The sequence below is a fragment of the Eurosta solidaginis genome, chromosome 4 (assembly GCF_040869045.1).
Source record: "Eurosta solidaginis isolate ZX-2024a chromosome 4, ASM4086904v1, whole genome shotgun sequence".
NCBI classification, from domain to species: Eukaryota; Metazoa; Arthropoda; class Insecta; order Diptera; family Tephritidae; genus Eurosta; species Eurosta solidaginis.
The window spans coordinates 135,722,989-135,739,904 of record NC_090322.1 but is presented as its reverse complement, the minus strand read 5'-3'; positions in this window follow the sequence as shown (position 1 = coordinate 135,739,904).

The window sequence follows — 16,916 nt, the reverse complement described above, 5'->3', positions numbered from 1 at the left end:
CCTTTGAAGCCAATACGTTAACCCTCTTTACGTCCTTTACTACGCTTTTTTCCTACTTCCTCTTTTTACCACGCGGATGTATTGCCGACAACCCATTAATCATTGTCAAATGCATTTAGTATAGTGGTGAAACAAATTACATACTTATACTCGTACGTACATATATGCTTATACGAAAAACGCACAAATTAAATTCTCGGTACACAAAGAAATCAAGGAAAGTAAGTTACGTAAGTACCTACATATTACCACATACATATAAATATGAAATTTCAGATATTCAATAAACAATATACCTAGTACGTCATACATTAGGCTGCCTCAATAAAAAGTTGCTGTTATTCCAATCGAAATATGTACAAACATTTCTACACTTTCGAACAGCAGTCAAAATTATACACATACACCTACAATAAAAGACCCGACACATAAGCCGATTTTCATATAGGTGCGTTCTACTCAATAGCCGTGTTTTTTTACACGCGTATACGTTTCGTTTGTGCGTGAAAAAAACGCCTATCCTCGCTTAGATAATGCTTAGGAGACCCATCTAGCGGCTGTGGTTAAACAACTAGCTACAGCAACAGGGTGTACCGAAAAGCGGAGACACAATGCTCTGATGGCCATAGGGTATAACATATAGCTGAATCAGTTGAATTGTGGACACTCATAGAATACATAGTGAAGAGGGTGAAACAAAGATACATATTTCAGTTACAACTGAGTATAATGCGTATTGAAATTTAGTGGGACAGAATTTATGCACAGCAATTTCAGGGGTGTATTTAAAGTTTGTCGCTTAGCAGTCCATATAAAGTTTAAGCGTAAACGAATATACGCGTGTTAAAAACACGGCTAATCTTATGCATTATGAGTAGATTGCACGTATTTTTATGGATAACGCTAGATTGCGCGACACTGGCGCCATCTGACATGGAGAAGTAGCCAACTCTCAAAGCAAAGCATAAGAAGAATAATTTGACATTTGCTTTGACTAAGGGTGTTGGCACACTTTGCAAGTCAAATTATTTTTTCCACTCGTTGGTAACTTTTATAACATTTTTCGCAAGTAAAAACTGCAATATAACTAATGAATGTGACACAAAATATGTTAGAATGTTTTTTTTTTGTATAGAGAGAATGTTTATACCAGTGCTTTGCGAAATTTTGTATGTGAATGGTCAAGGCGAAATTATCTTCAATTGCCAAGTCTGAATTTCCTTCATATTTACAAACTCAACATCTTGGTTGATTGTGGCGATGTTATTGAAATGTATAAGCTAGTGCTAAATGCATCTTCATGAAAAATGTTTTGTGCCGCGGGCTTAACCATCAAACAAGAGCACCAACAAAATACTCACGTAACTTACCGGCAGGCAAAGCGGCTAAGTTCTGCAGCTACATATCATAATTTTCTGATTGGTTGCTTCTTGATGGTGTTGAAACCAAATTCAGACATAGCGGCTTATAAAGATGATGTAAGTCCTTTACGAGGCTTTTCCAAGATTTGGCGCATTGGTGAAATCTGGTCGATGGTAGATTTATCACGCCGCACTGATAAGGTACAATAAGCCGATTCACGATGGGCTTCAATTTTTCGCTTAATACGCTTGACAGACGCGACATTAGGAAGGCTGATTCCGTTAAAATTTGCACAGTTTATAGGATCACACAAAGACAGTTTAAAGAGCCCTTAAATTCCAATCGTCAGGCACGCACACGTTCGCCCTTGTTTTGCATAGAAGTTGATACATGTGCCTTCCCAACTGCTCGCCGCCCTACTTGAATAGCTCCACAGGCAATTCATCAGCGCCCGCGGCCATGTTGTTTTTTATTCTGGTTGTCGCTATTCCTACTTCGTCAGAATCGAGTGGAGGGACAATAATTCCATTATAATTGATTTCGCGCTCCAGTTCGTCATCTTCCCTGAGCATTTAAGCGCTCTCTCCGTTTAGGAGCAAAGAAAGTGTTCCCCATATAATCTCTCTGGCATCCCCTGGACATCGGTACAAATGCATAGAAATCAACGTTGGAAAAATTAAGCAGTCTTATGTTTTGTTAAATATAAAAATAAATTTTTGGAAAGCCTAATCAATCTAATGTTATGTTTGGTTCAAAAATAAATTGTAGCGTTGGTAGCCGCTTAAGTTCAACAGGCGATCCCTTTCATGTCAACAGCTGATATTCACTCACCAGCCTTTCATAAATTGAATTCCTCAGGATGGGAGGAGTAAATAGCGACCAATTTAAACTTTGTGAGCTTTTGTTTTTGACATTGAACCCCCAGTGTGCATACATATCTTAATAAATATTTTTTTCTGCATATGTGTTTGTGACTAAATTTGATGAAATTTTCTGTTTGTATTCAAGGGGATTTGAGGATGGTTATAATTCACAATTTGATCAGTTTTTTTCGGTAAAAAGTTCGGTAGAGCGGTACTTCCTTGACTAGCTTGTTTTCTTTCCGGGAAGTGAACCAGGGCCAACCAATTCTAACAACTGGTATTTATGGTGCGATTTGCTTGAAATTTGGCACGGAGGTACCTCCTTGACGTTTATTATTTTAGAGATTTTCCTTTCCAGGAAAACGAGCAGGGATGGACCTTTTCCAATAAATATAATTTATAATGCGATCTGCTTGAAATTCGGTACGTGAGCTCTTCTTCTATAAGTTTAATATTTGGGACCCATCTCCTTTAGGAAATTGGACCAGGATGGCGCGATTCGTTTCAAATTTATTATTTAGGCATCTTTTCCAAGAAGTTAAACTTATAAAAAAGCAAGGGTAAGAGAAAGGCAACGGCTGTTGGTTAAGAAGAAGAGCAAAATGGAAAGGGATTTAAGTGGCTGATAAGCGCTATACAAATATACGTGAGGGGAATTTTGTTACAAATATGAATATAAATATGAATCAATGAAAATTTTGTACCTTTGGCAAAATGATACTCCATTTGTCTCTTAAAGATGAAAGACATACTCCCCCACAGTAATTCCTTCCGACTCCATTACCTCTCGCAGTCGTGTTTAAATAAAAACTGAATTTAGCAGGTTTAAGGGCCAATTAAACTTCCTGAACCCTAACGCCATAGTCGTAACCATACCCATATCCATAACCATCTCCAATGTGATCGACTAATGGTGCCTTAACCTAAAAATCGTGAAAATTTCATAAAAATGAAGAAACCGCAAAAAATTACACACAAATTCTACAAAAAATAAGTCTCTTAGTCATAAGGTATGCAAAACTATGAATAAAATCTACAAAAAGTTTTTAAATTCACCAACTCAAACATTTTTAGATTATGGATATTGCGAGAAACCAAAAACCAATTGGTTGGCTATGGCATGGTTATGGCGCTAGCGTTATGGTATGGCATCATTAATCGATTACATTAATTTCCGTAAGGTAGGTTCGATCAGCTGTTTTATCTGGTTATGGTTTTATGGTTATAAGTCACCATTAATTGGCTCTTTACACTCTACGCAGACGACATATGTACATATGTGTGTAGTTATAATGCAATTTGAAGTGCGGATCATTGACATATTTGACATTTAGTGACATTAAGCAATTTTGTTTAAAAAAAAAATTTCAAAAAAAATTTCAAAAAAAATTAAGAAACAAAAACAAAGTAATACGCAAATAATGTCACTGTATTATATTTAGTTGATGTTTACTGATGCGTGGTTTCTTGTATAGCGCAACTCTTTCAAGGGGTTTGCAGAGCATTATATAGCTTATCCAACCCAATTGTCAACCTCACCTACCAGTGGCGAATCCTGTTTCATTAACAGCCGAGGCTCTGGCGACCCCGAACTCCTGATGGATCAAGGGAGTGGGAGGGCGGTATGGCCTAGAAGGTTTCATGTGGTCACAACAAATCGTTTCCCGAGATGGTCGGGTTGGTACTTTTATTGTGCTTGTTACCGGAACGTACCGGATCTGCATCCGGCAAAAGATCATCAACATAAATAACACCCCCAAGGCCTTTGGGGCTATTATCGCTGCAACAACAAAAGCAACGTTTGGAATCGTACACTAGAAATAGAAGTTTGAAACTGAGAAGCTTGTGCTGAAGTTTCGTCGTTTTTCTCTTCTGCTATCTCTTCAAAGGCTTCTAATATTGCTGGCTGAAATTCAATGTAAGTGGATACCGCTTCATGACATTGGCCCATTTTGTTGGGCAGACGGATTGCCATTTTTGTCTTCGACTTTTTTTATACCCAGCTGTACTAGTACACAGGGTATTATAACTTTGATTGGATAACGGTTGTTTGTACATCGAAATAAATATAGAATCGAAAAAAAATTTGATTGAGCCACGCGCGTCTGTCCGTTAACACGATAACTTGATTAAATATTGAGATATGTTCACCAAATTTGGAACACGAGCTTATCTATACCCAGGATAGATTGGTATTGAAAATGGGCGAAATTGGATTATAAACACGCCCACTTTTTATATATATAACATTTGGTAAAACACAAAAAACCTGATTATTTAGTAAATAATACACCTAGAATGTTGAAATTTGAGGTGTGGACTGAAATTTAGACTATTGATAAAAATTTGAAAAAAAAACTAAAATGGGCGTGGCACCGCCCACTTGTGATAAAATCAATTTTACAAATATTATTAATCATAAATCAAAAATCGTTAAACATATCGTAACAAAATTCGGCAGAGAGGTTGCATTTACCATAAGGAATTCTTTGAAGAAAAATTAACGAAATCGGTTAAGGACCACGCCCACTTTAATATGAAAGATTTTTAAAAGGGTCGTGGACGAATAAAATAAGCTATATCTTTGCAAAACGAGCTTTATATCAATGGTATTTCATTTCACAAGTGGATTTGTAACAATAAATATGAAAAACTTCAAATTTAAAAAAATGGGCCTGGCACCGCCCTTTTTATGACTAAGCAATTTTCTATGTTTCGGGAGACATAACTCGAAGAAAAATTAGTTCAGAATAAAACCATATGTATATGTATTATTGCGCAGCCTTGTAACTCTATTAAACAAACAACAACAGCATTTTAAGTGTACAGCTGTGTATGTAATGTTCGGTTTCACCCGTACTTATACTTCCTTACTTGTCGCATAATCGAAATTTTTTTCTGGAGAAAGTTTTGCCTTTTTGGCCATCGGTAAAAATCAAAATAAATGCACCCTGCCTACATCATGTTACAATCAAATATACGACATAAAATAGTGAAGTAAAACCACTATTAAAACTTCAGATTACTGCCTTCTGTACTGTCTTCTATTCAACTAGCTGTTCCCCTATTATTTTTCTGCCTCTCCTACTCCCTCCCACTCCCATATTCCTTTTCTCCCGTCACTGCACTCTCTCCTCTTGCTCCTCTCCCGTCTTCTTCTTTCGCATAGTTTTAATAAAGAACTTCAATTAACCGAATTATCCATAAATTTTGTAATTACTGATTTCGTGTCTGTTTTTACTTTTATATGTATTTTCTTTTGTACGGCTAATGCAGACTGGTGTATATTTTTGTCTGCAAAAACTACTGCCGGCAGTTGACAAAAATCTGATTGATGATTTTAAAACACTTAGAGACGTTAAGTGTTGACTTTACTCGCTGCCTTCCCAACCCGCTGCCCTTTCCATTTACATGTCGATCTCAGCTTCCCTAACCCTTTTAGATGTCCTTTCCCTAACTCACAATATAAACAGCGAAAAAAATTCTATCTTAGAAATCAAACAAAGAATAAATCTTGCAAACAAGTGTTTCTGAGTAAGGAATTCAAAAGTAAAATCCTCTCTCGACGAACAAAAATCACTCTCTACATGTCGCTCATCATATCTGACCTGATGTATGGCTCAAAATTATGGTGTCGAGAGAAGATAAGATAACTATTGGAGTTTTCGATAGAACAGTTATGCGGAAGATTTATGGCTCTGTTCGTGATGCTGATGGCGAGTATCGACGGAAATTTAATGATGAGCTGTATGAGCTTTACACAGATATGAGAATAGTGCAGAGAATTAAAGTGTGAAGTCTTCGCTAGCTCGGTCATGTTATGCAAATGGTGGTCCAAGCCGCTCCTGTCAATAAAATATTTCAAACGACACCGCAGTTTGTAAGATGAGGAAGGAGGTTGGAAGAGGAAGACTTGACCTACTTTGGTGCTCTTATTTGGCGTTAGTACCTAATTGGCGTCAGTAATAGCGAGACAGGGATAGCCGGCGTGACTTGTTACAAAACGGCCAAAATTGCTTAGGCGAATAAGCGTCAATGAATGACGACGATGATTGTTATGAATTTACCTTCCGAAAATTCCCAGCCCGTAGCAGTCTGCTGAGACTAAGCCAAATGAAGTGATTCCAATAATATCAAAAATATGGAACGAGCGCAAGCACTTGCAGCCCCTACCTACATTTTGTCCTTAAACGCAATGCACCTTATACGCGCCTTATACATTAAAATGCCTTTAAGAACTCGATAAATTCGACAAATCAGCGCATAAAAAGAGGGACGTCGAGCTGCCTCGCGTAGCAGATATCAAATGGGTAAAACTCAGAATTGCATACGAGGCGCAACTCCACGTATCCTGATAGAAAGTGAGCATTGCTAATGAGTATCCTGCTGATGGAGAGTCGTCCCATGAGTTTAGTTGTGCCTCGCCCACACTTTGACCGCTCCAACCTTATTTCTGTTATGGTCAGATCCTCTGAAAAAGAAGCAAAAACAACAGTCCTTTTTCATTTCTAAACCAAAAGCTTACCTTAAACTAACAGCATGAATTTATTTGATTGAATAAGGTCCTTCAGTATTTGCATTTCTTTACTTTTGCTCTAAAGCCACCTTTAATTTACGACAGTCGTGACTTCAATTTTAAATTTGTATCGTACCTTTTTTATTTGTTTATGTGCACCATGTTTTGTAGTTTATTCTCTTGCCAATTCAAATGGTCTTTTGTTACAAAAGGCGCGAATCTACCAAGCGTTACAAATGCTAAACGTTTGGGTGGCCAAAGCAACAATGGCTGCAGAAATCGATTGTCGAAAGAGTTAGAAACAACACCCGGAAATTTGGGAAATGGAAAGAAGGTTGATGAGATAGAACAAAGTAGAAAGTGAACTACTCAAACACACAAAACGAAGCAAAAGCTCATCTCCAATTCAAAGCGAAATATGTAAAACGAAAAAAATTTAAATGATACAGACCTTTTTATATTACACACTCATTTGCTACCAAATTAGAAAACATAGAGAATGAGTAGGGATTTTGAAGTTGCGCGCATTCAGCAGCCATTCAAGTCAAAAGTCAACGTGGCGCACAATTTGCTTCCTTCCGGTTTCGAATTGCTGTTTTTATACTCAGTTGAGCAGAGCTCACAGAGTATATTAAGTTTGATTGGATAACGGTTGGTTGTACATATATAAAGGAATCGAGATAGATATAGACTTCCATATATCAAAATAATCAGGATCGAAAAAAAATTTGATTGAGCCATGTCCGTCCGTCCGTTAACACGATAACTTGAGTAAATTTTGAGGTATCTTGATGAAATTTCGTATGTAGATTTCTGAGCACTCATCTCAGATCGCTGTTTAAAATGAACGATATCGGACTATAACCACGCCCACTTTTTCGATATCGAAAATTTCGAAAAACGGAAAAATTGCGATAATTCATTACAAAAGAGAGATAAAGCGACGAAACTTGGAAGATGAGTTGAACTTATGACGCAGAATGGAAAATTAGTAAAATTTTGGACAATGGGCGTGGCACCGCCCACTTTTAAAAGAAGGTAATTTAAAATTTTGCAAGCTGTAATTTGGCAGTCGTTGAAGATATTATGATGAAATTTGGCAGGAACGTTACTGTTATTACTATATGTACGCTTAATAAAAATTAGCAAAATCGGAGAAGGACCACGCCTACTTTTAAAAAAAATTTTTTTTTAAAGTAAAATTTTAACAAAAAATTTAATATATTTACAGTATATAAGTAAGTTATGTCAAGATTCAACTCCAGTAATGATATGGTGCAACAAAATACAAAAACGGCCAAAATTGCTTAGGCGAATAAGCGTCAATGAATGACGACGATGATTGTTATGAATTTACCTTCCGAAAATTCCCAGCCCGTAGCAGTCTGCTGAGACTAAGCCAAATGAAGTGATTCCAATAATATCAAAAATATGGAACGAGCGCAAGCACTTGCAGCCCCTACCTACATTTTGTCCTTAAACGCAATGCACCTTATACGCGCCTTATACATTAAAATGCCTTTAAGAACTCGATAAATTCGACAAATCAGCGCATAAAAAGAGGGACGTCGAGCTGCCTCGCGTAGCAGATATCAAATGGGTAAAACTCAGACTTGCATACGAGGCGCAACTCCACGTATCCTGATAGAAAGTGAGCATTGCTAATGAGTATCCTGCTGATGGAGAGTCGTCCCATGAGTTTAGTTGTGCCTCGCCCACACTTTGACCGCTCCAACCTTATTTCTGTTATGGTCAGATCCTCTGAAAAAGAAGCAAAAACAACAGTCCGTTAACACGATAACTTGAGTAAATTTTGAGGTATCTTGATGAAATTTCGTATGTAGATTTCTGAGCACTCATCTCAGATCGCTGTTTAAAATGAACGATATCGGACTATAACCACGCCCACTTTTTCGATATCGAAAATTTCGAAAAACGGAAAAATTGCGATAATTCATTACAAAAGAGAGATAAAGCGACGAAACTTGGAAGATAAGTTGAACTTATGACGCAGAATGGAAAATTAGTAAAATTTTGGACAATGGGCGTGGCACCGCCCACTTTTAAAAGAAGGTAATTTAAAATTTTGCAAGCTGTAATTTGGCAATCGTTGAAGATATTATGATGAAATTTGGCAGAAACGTTACTGTTATTACTATATGTACGCTTAATAAAAATTAGCAAAATCGGAGAAGGACCACGCCCACTTTTAAAAAAAAATTTTTTTTAAAGTAAAATTTTAACAAAAAATTTAATATATTTACAGTATATAAGTAAATTATGTCAAGATTCACCTCCAGTAATGATATGGTGCAACAAAATACAAAAATAAAAGAAAATTTAAAAATGGGCGTGGCTCCGCCCTTTTTCATTTAATTTGTCTAGGATACTTTTAACGCCATAAGTCGAACAAAAATTAACCAATCCTTTTGAAATTTGGTAGGGGCATAGTTTTTATGGCGGTAACTGTTTTCTGTGAAAACGGGCGAAATCGGTTGATGTCACGCCCAGTTTTTATACACAGTCGTTCTTCTGTCCTTCCGCATGGCCGTTAACACGATAACTTGAGCAAAAATCGATATATCTTTACTAAACTCAGTTCACGTACTTACCTGAACTCACTTTATCTCGGTATGAAAAATGAACGAAAGCCGACTATGACCACGCCCACTTTTTCGATATCGAAAATTACGAAAAATGAAAAAAATGCCATAATTCTATACCAAATACGAAAAAAGGGATGAAATATGGTAAGGTAATTGGATTGTTTTATTGACGCGAAATATAACTTTAGAAAAAACTTTATAAAATGGTTGTGACACCTACCATATTAAGTAGAAGAAAATGAAAAAGTTCTGCAGGGAGAAATAAAAAACCCTTAAAATCTTGGCAGGTATTACATATATAAATAAATTAGCGGTATCCAACAGATGATGTTCTGGGTCACCCTGGTCCACATTTTGGTCGATATCTGGAAAACGCCTTCACATATACAACTACCACCACTCCCTTTTAAAACTCTCATTAATACCTTTAATTTGATACCCATATCGTACAAACTCATTCTAGAGTCACCCCTGGTCCACCTTTATGGCGATATTTCGAAAAGGCGAACACCTATAGAACGAAGGCCCACTACCTTTTAAAAATACTCATTAACATATTTCATTTGATACTTATATCGTACAAACAAAGTCTAGAGTCAGCCCTGGTCCAGAAAAGCCAACTCCCTCTTAAAATACTCATTAGCTCCTTTCGTTTGATACCCTTATTGCACAAACGAATTCTAGAGTCACCCCTGGCCCACTTCTATGGCGATATCTCGAAACGGCGTCCACCTATGGAACTAAGGATTACTCCCTTTTAAAATACTCATTAACACCTTTCATTTGATACCCATATCGTACAAACGCATTCTAGAGTCACACCTGGTCCACCTTTATGGCGATATCTCGAAAAGGCATCCACCTATAGAACTAAGGCCCACTCCCTCTTAAAATACTCATTAACTCCTTTCGTTTGATACCCATATTGCACAAACGAATTCTAGAGTCATCCCTGGTCCACCTTTATGGCGATATCTCGAAAAGGGGTCCACCTATAGAACTAAGCCCCACGCCCTTTTAAAATAATCATTAACACCTTTCATTTGATACCCATATCATACAAACAAATTCTAAAGTCACCCCTGGTCCACCTTTATGGCGATATCTCGAAAAGGCGAACAGCTATAAAACGAAGGCCCACTCCCTTTTAAAAATACTAATTAACACCTTTCATTTGATATCCATATCGTACAAACAAAGTCTAGAGTCACCCCTGGTCCACCTTTATTGCGATACCTCGAAACGTCCACCTATAGAACTAAGGCCCACTCCCTCTTAAAATACTCATTAACTCCTTTCGTTTGATACCCATATTGCACAAACGAATTCTAGAGTCACCCCTGGCCCACCTTTATGGCGCTATCTCGAAACGGCGTCCACCTATAGAACTAAGGCCTACTCCGTTTTAAAATACTCATTAATACCTTTCGTTTGATGCCCATATTGTGCAAACAAATTCTAGGGTCACCCCTGGTCCACCTTTATGGCGATATCTCGAAACGGCGTCCACCTATGGAACTAAGGATTACTCCCTTTTAAAATACTCATTAATACCTTTCATTTGATACCCATATCGTACAAACGCATTCTAGAGTCAACCCTGATCCACCTTTATGGCTATATCCCTAAATGGCGTCCACCTATAGAACTATGGCCCACTCCCTCATAAAATAATCTTTAATGCCTTTCATTTGATGCACATGTCATACAAACACATTCCAGGGTTTCCCTCGGTTCATTTTCCTACATGGTTATTTTCCTTTATGTTGTCACCATAGCTCTCAACTGAGTATGTAATGTTCGGTTACACCCGAACTTAACCTTCCTTACTTGTTTGGTGTGTATTTTATGTATGTATGTATGCGCGTTTGAAATTGTATATGTGTGCACGAAAGGATTCAATGGTGAAGCTTCAGTATTTAACAAAGCTGCTTTTTTGATTGTTTTTCGGTATTTGCCACCTACATACTCATATATACATACATATATACATAGACAACCAACTGGCATTTTGTATCCTTTCTTTGTAACAAAGTTGCTGTTTTTCTTGCTCTTGCTGCTGCTGCTTCACCTGTTTTGGTGCTCGTTTGTGGTCATGTTGTGCGTGTGTGTGTACATGATTGTGTTTATTTTAACTAGCAAAAGGATATTTCATGGAAATAGGATTTTGTGGCAATTTCGTTGTTTTTATTCTTGCAAGCTATTTGTGCATTTGTAAAATGTTTTTCTCATCTCTGGCTTATAAATGTCTGCGGAAATATGTACGAATGACTGCACATGTATGTGTAAGTGTGCGCATTATGTGTGAATGAAATTCATTTTAGTTGTCATGGGAATGTTGCCATATGTTCCAGTTTTTCTTTTTTGCGCTTTTCACAGTTAATTCTCACATTGTGCGCTGTGAAACGGCGGCTGCCGCATGATGGTGCTAATGGAATTGAAAATTAAAATTTTCCAAAGCTAATTTTGTAATTTTAAGCACACACGTTAGAAGCAATATGTAGCTGTAAAATTTTGTGAATAAGTTTAAAAAAAAAAATAATTAACTACTGGACTGTCTTCGGCTGTGCCGAAGATTTCATACCTTTCATGAATGGAGCTGAACAATTATTTTATCCCATTCGTAATATCGAAATAATAGCCTGTATAAGATAAGAAATATATAGTGAACAGATGTATATACATACCTAAGCGAATTGACGTAAGCGTAAGTATTTGATGAAATTTGAAGCTTTTAGCTGTAAAATAGAGGGCAAAAAAGACAGTTTGTATGGGGTATATAATATATATACCACCGATCTCTATGATTTTTTTCAGACAACAATATATGCTTTATACGTAAGCATTTGGTGAAATTTGAAGCTTCTAGCTGCGAAAATGGGACAAAATTTATGAAAAGCTTCTTATCTGAACAATCGGTTGTATGTGATATATACTATATATACCACCAATCTCTATAATTTTTTCAGACCACAGTAAATATTATATATTTAAGCATTGGGTAAAATTTGAAACTACTATCTGTTAAATTGGGACAAAAAATACGAAAAGTTTCTTATCGGTTGTATGGGATGTATACTATATATACTACCGATCTATAAAATGTTTTCAGAAAAAAATGAATGCCTTACACGTAAACATTTGGTGAAATTTGAAGCCTCTAGTTGATAATATTTGGCAGAAATTACGAAAACCTTCTTATCTGAATAATTGGTTGTGGGGGACACGTATATAAGACCGCTCTCATCAATCTTTTCAGACAACAATATATGCTATACGCGAAAGCACATGGTGAAATTTGAGGCTTCAATCTGAGAAATTGAGGAAGAAATGACAAAAATCCTCATTTCTGAAAAACCTCTTGTATGGGGGATATATGCTACAGTCGTCCGATCCGGCCGGTTCCGACAAATGTCTAATCGGGCACCCAAATATACTAGCTTACGAAATTTTATCAAGATATCTCAAAAATTGAGGGACTAGGCTGCGTTCAAACAGACAGACGGACGGACATGGCTAAATCAACTCAGCTCCTCATTCTGATCAATTCGGTATACCTAATGGCGTGTCTATCTCTTCTTCTTTAAGGACTTACAATCTTTAGATTCATTTTCATGAACGTTATAAAAACAACTTGTTATCTTATAAAATTTAATTATAACATGAATATTAGGGTGGTTCGATATGTATGGGCGAAAGTTAACCGATATTTCGCCATCGATTTTTCGAAAAACAAATTAAATTTCGTAGGCTCGAAAATTATTTTTTTGGGTATGCGTAGTAGAACTTTTTTTCTTGAGCCCAAATCCTATCGAAAAATCGATGGCGCGATATCGATTAATAAATCGACCCAGTCTAATGAATATACCTCAACATAAATTTCCAGAGAAACAAATAAACTTACGAATTATGGTCGAATTTATCCCATTGTCCTTTTCGTAGCCATTGATTATAAGAGATAGCTCCACATCCTTCATTGCAGGAAAGAGTATTGTTTCGTTTGTATTGAGTTTAGTCATAGGATATATGTATTCCATTTTTGTTTTAAAATAGATCAGTCATTAATATTGAGCAGTATACCTCCGTGTTTGTAAGAGAGCTTTTTTCATAGGTCACGCATATCAAGCTTAAGGTCTGGAGAATATGATGTCATCGTCATCAGAGGCTTATCGTTCAACTTTTATATAAAAGGATTGGTTGGAGTGAACCGATCGCCTTTCACATCCATGCCATTAGTTCTGGTCCGGGCCAAACTTTTTGTATGCAAAATTTTGTTGGCATACATTGATCCTTAAGCTCTTTTGAGCGTATTTTCAGCGTCTAACTTCCACTTAAGCCATAAGAAACCACAAGGCAAAGACCTTCTCAATGTATTGCTAAGTTTTTAGCACCGCAGAGCTGACCTTGTCCGTTTAAAATACGCCTCAAAAAGCATTACACCCATCAAAGGCACTATCTAAGTAATGCAATGAAAATTTGATGAAACCAATACCTAAATCAATAACAATAAAACCAGTATTCCGATATCCTATTATGATAAAATAACAACTTTACTAACTCAATTCAAAAACAATAAATCACCTAGGAATGGAGGATTGTGGGCAGCATGAATACGAAAATTTGCTGAAGTGGGTGTATCAAAAATGTAGAATAAGGCAGACTTACAAGAAAATAAAAGCACAGACTAACTAGGAATTATACAAAACTAGCAGACCCGGCAGACGTTGTTCTGCCCTAAATTTGGCCTATTTGCATACATTTTAATAAGCTTTTTCCGTCTAACTCTGCCCTACCCCCCTACACTTTTTCCTAATTTTTTTATTCACACCTCCCTCTGTCTTTTTTGCTTCATCACCGTCTTCGTCTCATTCTGTCTCGTTCTCAGTCTCCTTCTCTCTTTTCTCTTCTCTCAAGTTTTTCTCCTTCTTCTTCATCTCTTATTGCCAGCCCCAGAGGGTGGTATGTATTTTGTTCCAGTCCCAGTCCCACTCGGAGTCTCAGTCTCAATCTCAGTCCCAGTCCTAGTCCTAATCCCAGCCCCAGTCCGTCTCTGGTATACTTCCCGGAAAAAAGCATCGTAAATACTAATATAGGCAAATTTATATACGAATTTTCAGGCACATCGAATAGGACGTATGTAAATAGGTATGTGGGTATTATTTATTCTTGTCTTTATTTCCGCTTCGCATGCATATTTATAAGTTTTGCCAGGTTGATGCGATTAAATCGAATATCACAATGAACTTTAGAGCTCTCAGCAACAGCTTTCATTTGATATCCATAATACACACACATTCTAGGGGTATCCGTGTCCATGTTTTTGCCTATATCTCGAGACCCTAGTCATTCAGCGGTGTAAAACTTGCTCTGTATTATAGCACACATCAACAACTTCAATTTGATACCCATAATATAAAAACACATTCTAGGGTACACGGGTCCACGTTTTGGCCTATATTTCGACACCCTAGCCTCCCAGTTATATAACAATTATCTTGTATTATAGCACTCATTAGCAGCTTTCATCTGATATCCATATTGAATAAACACATTCTAGGGGTACCCTTTTCCACGTTTTGGACTATATTTCGAGACCCTAGCCTCCCAGTTGTATGAAAATTATCCTTTACTATATCACTCATCAACAGCTTTCATTTGATATCCACATTGTATAAACACATTCTAGGAGTACCCTGGTCCACGTTTTGATCTCAAGACCCTAGGCACGTAGCGAAAAAAAAGTAGACTTTGGCCGATTCTCAGACCTACCCAATATGATCACAAAATTTCATGAGAATCGGTTCAGCCGTTTCGGAGGAGTTAAGCCTCTAACACCGTGACAAAAGAATTTTATATATTAGATAAAAAAAAATCATAACTCAAGAATGGCTAAACCGATTTGGGATTTCAAAATCAACTAACCATCATCTCTCCTTCCTGTATCTTTCCTAAAAATTTCATTGCAATCTTTCTGTCCGTTCTTGAGTTAAGGAGTGTCAATCAAAATGCACACTTCTTTATATATATATAGATAAGAAGTTGTCGTGGAAACTCAATGTGAAAGAGGGAGTGAAGAAAGCTTTCGTGACTCAAACTTTTACATTAGTTATTTACGGCAATTATCAAGCCAGATAGGCATAACGGGAGCTTTGAAAACTACTCCGAAAGCAGCATTGTCATGTCACTCTGCATATGCCACCTGCAGGCCTAATAACCAAAAAATATAGCGCTAGCAACTTCAACGGTTCTGGCCTTGGGGGCAGTTTAAGTGCAGGCTGTATGGCCATGGCAGTATAGCGCCATTAAGAATGGAACGAACGTACTACGTGGTCTCTTGCCCAAGCTTTGAATGAGATTTTGGGCCACAAAAAAGCCGGAGGGTTAGCGCAATGTTGCGAAAATAGAAGAATATACAATACGCGTGTATACCGAATGTTCCAAATCAACGGAGGTAGTAGGGTCTGCTTTTTACTGTGTCGATCGAGAAATAAGTAGATCCTACATACTACTAGATCACTGCAGTGTCTTTCAGGCGGAAATTCGGGGGGAATTGTGCTTAAGCTGCAGTCGTTTATATATATTGATAGTCGCGTGGTAATCAATCTCAAACAGTACTTCACCAAAAAGTGTCCTGGAATGCAAACAAGCATCGAAGAGACTTCGCTCAGGCCGGAACAGCCTCTATACTAGGTTGCCGGTCATAAAGCGGTAAAAGGTTACGAAAAAACCAATGAGCTGGCAAATGAGGTAGAAGTCCCAATCAAAAGGAAACAGGAGTTGCGTTTGATCCACGAAGCAGAAAAGGCGTGCATGCAAAATTTCTAAGATCATATGCAATACCTAAGACGTTTGACGAGAGAGAAAGACCTTGTCAGTAACATATGGTAGTAGCTTCTTTAAGGGGCTGTACAACAGTAAATTAATATAGCATAGCTAAATACGGATATTTTCCAAATTTAGAAAATTGAAGACCTCGCCCCTTTGAATGTAAAAATAAGTAATGTTACGCATTCCACAGTCAAATGTATTATCAATGGCCTTGGGTGATTTGTGTCTGGAATTCAAGGTGCATGTGTTATGCGCTTTGAATTCCGCTGTCACTGATGGAACCGTAAATTTTCTTTTACTTGTTTTTTGGTAGAAAAAGTGGTCAGTTATTAAAACTCCACCAACAAAAAAAGTAGTAAATCATAAAACATGCTATTACATCAGTGGAAACAGTGCGGTTATAACAATGAAAATATTTGTTGCACATGCAAACCTTTACTCTTTTAGGAGACAAAGTAAACCACAGATTTCAACCTGTCGCATGGACTTTTTAAAATGTAGTTACATTAAACCCATTCAGAATGAAATCCGGTTCCAAAACTCACCCAAAGAACAGAAACTTATTCATTTTGTTGTGTTGATTTTCCGTCAGTGTGAACAATTGATGTATATTGGAAAAATTTTCCGGCATCCCTTGTCAAATTTTGTATGGAGATATACCGTTTTCGGCGTTGTGCCATCTTCAGTGTAATTTTTCGTTCTGGTCTGTTGTTTTCGTTTGTCTTGTATTTAAATAATAAT